This window comes from Ictidomys tridecemlineatus, chromosome X, assembly GCF_052094955.1.
Source record: "Ictidomys tridecemlineatus isolate mIctTri1 chromosome X, mIctTri1.hap1, whole genome shotgun sequence".
NCBI lineage: Eukaryota > Metazoa > Chordata > Mammalia > Rodentia > Sciuridae > Ictidomys > Ictidomys tridecemlineatus.
The window spans coordinates 45,376,468-45,384,164 of NC_135493.1; positions in this window are offsets into that span (position 1 = coordinate 45,376,468).

The following is a 7,697-nucleotide window of genomic DNA, read 5'->3' on the forward strand; positions in this document are numbered from 1 at the left end:
TATCACTTTACTTTGTAGTAGTACAATTTATAGTTGTGTATTAGTCAACCATTAGTATATAAGCTTTTTTATAGAAATAAACATTTGTTTATAATTTATTTTTCCTCCTTAGTACCCCATATAGTTCTTTGTATTATAATGCTCACATTTATTGATTTACCTTGATATGTTTGTCAAATTAGGAAAATAATAATGAACAAAAACAAAAACTGTAAACACATTCACAGTGAATTATTATGAAACAAACTTACCATGTGTTTAACTATCTTACAGGATTGTTGGACAAATTAAGGCAGTATTTTTCCAGTGCTGAATTCACTGGTCAATTTGGTTTAGAAAAAAAAAAAAGTATAGTAAAGCTGATAATTTATAGTCATACATGAAAAACAATCTAGATAAGGTTTTGACATTCATTTTTAGTGTTTTAAATAAATTACATAGATCCTGTTGATATCCAGTCAAGCTTCAGAAATGATATGGCATTGACAAAATTTTTTAATTTTTATTCAAAATAATATTTCACATCAAGTTATGCAGAGAACACATTTATTGAAATTTTCTATTTTCATAAATCATCCTGTCTTACCTTTTTGCTTCCAAAAAAACACATATGTCTTAGACTGAAAACTCAAATGTATTTCATAATTACAATTTTTCATCTCATCTTCCAAAGGGTTTACTTATACCAGTTTTGGCCTATAATTTTTTCTTCTAAGAAGAGTCATGTACATCAGAATTGCAATAAAGCACAGTCATGACAGACGTGACAGTGACTAATTGTAGCTGATGCTGGCAATATGGCAGAGGTATTTTCTCATTAATGGTAAGAGTCAAAGAAAGATTTGAGAATGAGAAAGCAATGTAATGGGGTCAGGGCAAAATGACCACCTCAGGCCTGAGTCAAGCCAAGTGGAAAATTGCCTGAAGAGCAGGTTAGCAATTTGAACTAGGAGAGAAATAAAGTATAAAAAAGATTTTAGCACATGCATAGGGATGACCACACACATTCTAAAATAGCCTTAAAACTATATTTTTTAACCAATGAAGGGTTTTTCAATGCATGTTACAATTATTTTTTTGAGTGTCATTGATATGTAAGTATTAATATAAAAAATTAAATTAATTCTCCTTCTTCAGTACATTGCATCATTTTCTTTTTTTTCATTTCTATTTTCACTATCCTAATTGAGGCCACCAGTCAATGTCCCTTGAACCACAGCAATTGTTTCCAACTGTTCCCTCCATTTCCGGGTTCTCTGCCTGTTATCTCACCATTTCAAAAACTTAAATGTTTCTGCAGAACCCACCGTCTTAAAATTAAACACTCTAAACTATCATTCAAGGCCTTCATGGTATGCCCTCAATCTACCCTATTATAAACTCAACCTTCATAATTACTCTGCACATTCTCCATGCTATGGCCTTATGGAAATATTTGTTCTCCAGATAAACTCCCTGTTTTTTCCAACTTTATTATTATTTTTACATTCCTTTTACTATCTCTGCATATTTAATTATCTGTCCTATAAACTAGGAAGCAAAAGCCAATTCTTCCATGATGCCTTCACATATAGAAATAACTTTTTTTCTTTCTCTGGCACCTTATATCTCATTAGAAATATCAAAAAATGATACTATAATTATCTTCATACTTCTTTAATTTGGTATCTTCCATTATTCTCTTTCCATTCCCTATCTTATTTGACCTGTTATTATTGGAATTATTCAATATTGTTGACCAAATTTTACTTCTTGAAACATTCTCCTCTATTAGATTCCAAGATGGCATATTTTTATTTCTTCTGAATTACTTTTATTGGCTTTTTAGCTGACTCAGCTCATCCAATTGACCATAAATGCAAGACTTTTTCAAAGTTTAGTCCCAGGTGCTTCAATCATTCTATCTCCATGATTTCTATTTATATGATTTGCAGATTTTTATTTCTATTTGTCATTTTATAATCATCTATGAATATGACAAGAATTACTCAGACTCAACATAAGTAAAATCTAACTCATAATATTGTTTACCCTTAAATACACTTTTCTTCTATTAGTCCTTATCCTAAGAAGTGACACTTTTCTTCTATTAGTCCTTACCATCTCACACTCCCTTACGTCCAGTAATAATTTTGTTACCAATTTCTATAGCTTTTAGTTAGTAAGGACATTCAATTTTTCCTATTTCTCTTTCTCACTGAAGACATATTTGTCCAAATTAGCATCAACCATTGATGGGAATACTATTATAAGCCTTCTATTATTATAGTGTTTTCTACACAGAAACTTTGCCCACTCTATGTAGTCTATATTTTCAAAACCTAAATTTGAAACAAAATTTTCCTGCTTGGAGCTGTAATAATTTGTTATTTTTTTTCTTAAGCATATAAAACAAGGTTTTTTTAAAAAGGGGTAACAGACTTATTCCAGGAGGAGAAGGGGGCCATAGCTGGTATCCTGGTAACCCAAAAAGGGAGGCATTCTGCCATTTTTATAAGTCTTAGGCTGCCTTTGTTCTCCTGCTCTCTTCCCCTTATCTCTCTTCTTCGTGCACATGTGACTAGGCCCAGGAAAAGCTTAGTGGAATGGTCAAAAGGAGGGAAACAGGTAGACTGAAAGGGGAAGGGCAGGATAGAGCCACCCAGGACACATTAATTAACTACTTTTAAAAAAAATATTTTATTTTTTTTGTTGTAGTTGAACACAATACCTATTTTTATTAATTTTTTGGGGTGATGCTGAAGATCTAACCCCAGGGCCTCACATATGCTAGGTGAGCACTCTACTGCTGAGCCACAACCAAAGCCCCTAATTAACAACTTTTACAACTCAATGTATGGAGGGGCAATTCCTGGGAAAGATTACCTTAGAAACAGGTTGGAGCTGGGGCTGGTTATCTTGATAGGGTGGAGGAAGGGCTCTAAAGGCATTTCAGTCTCTCAGGGGGGTGGTCTCCTACTTTCTGGACTCAAATTGACCTCCTTGATCTCACCTGATTGGATTTACCTATCAATACTTACTTCCAGTCTAATTCTGGCTTCATTCTCCCTTCTAATTTTAGGAACTCCTTACAGCTATAAGGAGAAGGGACAACAATGGCTCTGGCTGCTTTGAGCTGAGAGGGAGCAACATGAGATAGGGCAAGCAGTTTGTAGTTCCCTTTTACAAGTTGGTTAGGATTGAAGTCCAGTTGGGGAAGAACAGGTTGTAAAGTCATCTGGGAATGGGTGCTTCTATGAGAGACAAGCAAAAACATGAGTACTGAATAAATATTGCAACATCTGGAACATGTCAATGTATACCATGAAGATCTTAGAAATTTTCTCACCAGGAGGTGTGAGGGCTGAGAAGTTGTCCCCATAATGAGGCCAGAGTGGACAAGTCCTTTATTTGGGAATCTAAAGCTATTTTTTTAATAAAGATCTTAACAATGTTAAGTCTTCTTTCATGTCAGTATCATGTTGTCATTTTTCATCTATCACTTGGCTATTACAAATGCTATTTTCTTAGCCTGGAATGTGTCTCTTTCCCCTTTTTATTCAATTAATAGTTCATAGAATACATCTCATTTCACATTTTATTTCCTTCAAAATAGTCTTCCTGGAAACCTTTAGGTAGATAATATCATCTCATTATAGATAGGCATTTCACTGTATGCTTCCATTTCATAATATTTATCACAATTATTATTTTATGTCTATTTATGGGATTACTTTGCTGTGGCTTCTTCACTGAATGAAGTTGTACAGATATAAAATGATTAAAGTTACAAGGAGAGTCTTGGTAGAAACAACATTTGAACCCAGAAGTAATATAATCTTGTAATCCAGTGTCCTAATTAATAAATATGTCCTACATAATAAAAGGGAAAAGGGGGAAAAAGTCTATCAAGGGAAAATCTATGTTAGTCTGCTGCAAATGGAAATGTCACCAATAGCATGATAGGAAAATGGTTGTGAATTCTTTATTTTATGATGTTGCCATATTTATTGGCTATTTATGTTGACTTCCTTTTAAATAAATATGGCTGATAAAATTTTCATTTTTGAATACCATTTGCACTACAACTTAGGAACAACTTCCATTTATAGGTTTAACATGTTTCCCACACTAATAATAAAAAAGTATTGAATAATCATCAAAAGTACTGGGAGGAAGAGAGATTCTATTTAATCAAAAGACGACACAAACTGTTCAATAGCAGGTATTCATGGAATATTTGACATATCTTATTTAACCATTAAAGAAGGCCACAAAGGCTATCTTTGATTGGTTACATCTTTTTTACTTTGTGTCATCTCAGATGAGAACATAGAAAACTAAAATATGATAAATGGGATAGGTATAAAAATATATATTATCCATTTTTAGAAAGTAGCCTCGAACTACTGTATCTTCCAGAGATCATGATTAACTAGATTGTGTCTAATCTAACTTCTCTTTATTACATCCAAATAGATGCTTTGAAAATTAAACACTACAAGAAAACAAATATAAATAGTATTTATATATTTTAATAATGAGAAGTTTAATATTTTGAAAAATATTTCATTTTCAATAAATCATTGCTTTCATAAAATTGAATGAATTATCTTAGGAAGTTCTATAAAATCTTTTTCCAATATCTGATTAAAATATATTTTTATACTATACAAATCTGGCCTTTGAAAATATGAAATAATACAGTAAAAGGAAATGTGTGATTTAATAATCATATATGTAATTAAATTTTTGACAAAGTGCTTACAAACATACTTTCTTATTTATCATTGTATCTGTTAATTAAAGAAAAGATGATAAGTAAGGTTAATCTGAATATATACAGCACCATATTCAGATATCCATACTCTCAAAACAAAATCACTTGAAATACCATTGTACGTATATTTCATAGTCTTTAAGACTATCAACAGATTTAAAGCTATACCCTTGAAGTTGTCTGCTACCTAGAAATTGCAGGTGATTATCAAGTGCAATGTTCAGGAAAACTCTAATTTTGTCTGTAGACAATAAATGTGAGAAGGAGAAAGCCACAGAGATGACCAAAAACTTTTCAAGAATGCATGTCTTTGGAGAAGAAATCTTTTAGTACTAGTTATATATTTTTAATATAATTATAATTCTCTATATTAAAGAGTTTGTAAACAACAATTTTGATGTTATATTTTTCTTCTTAATACTTTACAACATATGCATAAACACACACACAAGTTTTGATATTTGTACAAAATTTCAGTTGGCTACAAAAACAACCCAACAAAACAAAATCACTGATCTATGCCTAAATCAATTATTATTTTTGCCATGTTTCTTACAATTAACATTGAGCTATTTCTGTGAATTCAAAGGGATAAAGATACTTTCATCATTTTAAAACTGTTCCTAACCAAGAATATATAACCATGTGTGTGTGTGTGTGTGTGTGTGTGTGTGTGTGTGTGTGTGTGCATGTGCACATGTGTACACACCTGTGTATATTATTTCAAGTGGTAGAGAATATTGATACAATCATTAATGTTCTGCATGTTTTCCTAGTTATTTCACCAGGTTCCTATTAGTGAGTGAGTGACTATTTTCTCTTATGTAGTGATGTTTCTAACTGTACATTTTCTCTGGTTTCCTGGATATGGCTACATTATAGCTTATGTAATTCTAAAGAACAGACAGTGGCTTTTGATGAGTATGTTATTTAGCAGAAAAACTCCCGGTTATGGGGATTTTTAAAATGATAAAAGCTATATTCTTTTCTCTGAATTCATAGTAATAGTTGAATGTTAATCACAAATTGTACCAAAAAAATGGATTCAGCCATTGATCTGTGATTTTGTATTTTGGAATTGTTTTTGTATCCAGTTGAAATCTTGAGTAAATGTCAAAACTTGCTTGAAATAGTTTATAAGCGAGAGAAAATGCTGAAATAAATACATAAGAAATGTCTAATTACTTTTTCATTATTTTTCAATGTTCTCGAGTTGAGATGATTGTTTTCAAAATATGATCTTTTTGAGTCCTTCAAATGATTTTTTTGAGTCTTAAAACAGTGTTTATAAAACCTTTTAAAACTCAGACTAAATCAGATGAGAAGCTGTACTGTAATTCTGAGTGTGAAAGAATAGGAAATTGTCCTCAGAATGTTTCACTGATTCCATCTTTCCTTACAAAATTAGAATAAATGAATCAGGTGCAGATTCAGAATTTCCATGTTTTAATTCAATCAACAATAAGTGATCCCCCAAAGATATTGAGAAAGTTTATAATAATGATTCTTTATTAGTACTGCTAACAATTATATCTTTATTTTATTTTTCTATCTTTTCCTTTGAAAAGGATTATCTAATTTAGAAAGATTTCTCTTCAAATTACTTCTGTTTTCTATTCCTTTGATGAGCTTCTCATTTTGCTTATCTTTTGTTGTTTTTCTTGATTTCATCAAATTGCATAGCAGTGTTCCCTTGTAATTCACTGAGCTTCTTTACCACAGTAATTTTGAATTCTTTTTCAATCAATGCATGGGTGTACAATTCTTTGGGTTCATTTACTAAAATTTTGTAGCATCTTTAATTCTTTGTGATCCTTGAAGTCTTGCAAAGTTGTTGGCTCATTTGGATTGAGGAAGAAATCTTGCTTTTTTAAAAAATATATTTATTTGTTCTAATTATGCATATATGGCAGAACAATGCATTTTGATTTTTTGTACACAATAGAAATTTTTATTTGGTAAGGAAAGACCTTTGCATGCAGAGGTGGGAGCATAAGAATGTTGCAATATTCTGAAACACTAGTGTAGAAGCACATGGCATGAAGTATTTGGGCATGTGTTGGTTCTAGGTCAGAGAAGGGTGTGATGTTTCATCAATTGAGGCAACTAGATTCTATGATGTCCACAACTGCATTATACTTGGAGGCAAGAGCTGTGGAAGGCCCACAACATGTAAGCTGTGGGTCCAGCAGGAAGGCACTGAGACAATTAGCAATGGGGGGCATAGTTAATGGTGTATGCATGCTCAATGACAGGGCCTGGCTGTAGCACAGACCAGCTGCAATAGACATAAGGTCAGAGGCACAGGCTGATTGTGAGCAAACATATAGCAGTGGGGGCTGGAAGAGTGCACATACAGAGTTGCAGGAGATTATTATAAGCAAGTGATAGGGACAATTATTGTTGCATGTATGTGGGCAGCTGAATCTCAGAGGTGGTTATGGGTATACCCACACAGCTATTGTAGTTATCTGTGGGTATAAGCATGGTGGTGGGGGCAGGAATATCTGGTTAGACACAGCTAAAGGGGCTTGGACTGGTGGTATGCAGTAGCCTGACTACAAGGGACGGTGCAGGTCACTTGCATGTGGTTCTGTAAAAAACAAGTCCTATGGCAGAAGCCTGGGGTCATTTGTATGCACATATGATAGTGTCTTTGGGTGTCTGGTGGAGCTTCTGAGGACACAGCAGCTGGGAAGGTCCTGGGATTAGGGTGAGAAGGGGAGGCAGTTGTGGCTCAGGCATCTGGAGACTGAATAGGAAAAACTAGAACTCTCATGGACACAAGATACAAGGGGTCTACTGTGGCTGTACTGGCTGTACTGGCTATTGATTTCTTCAGTGGTGAAAGATGTTAGGGCCCTCTGTGGAATAAGTCACTGAGGTTTTACTATTGAACCCTATGGGGTTTCGTATTATCAGTGGTAAAGAAGGTAGG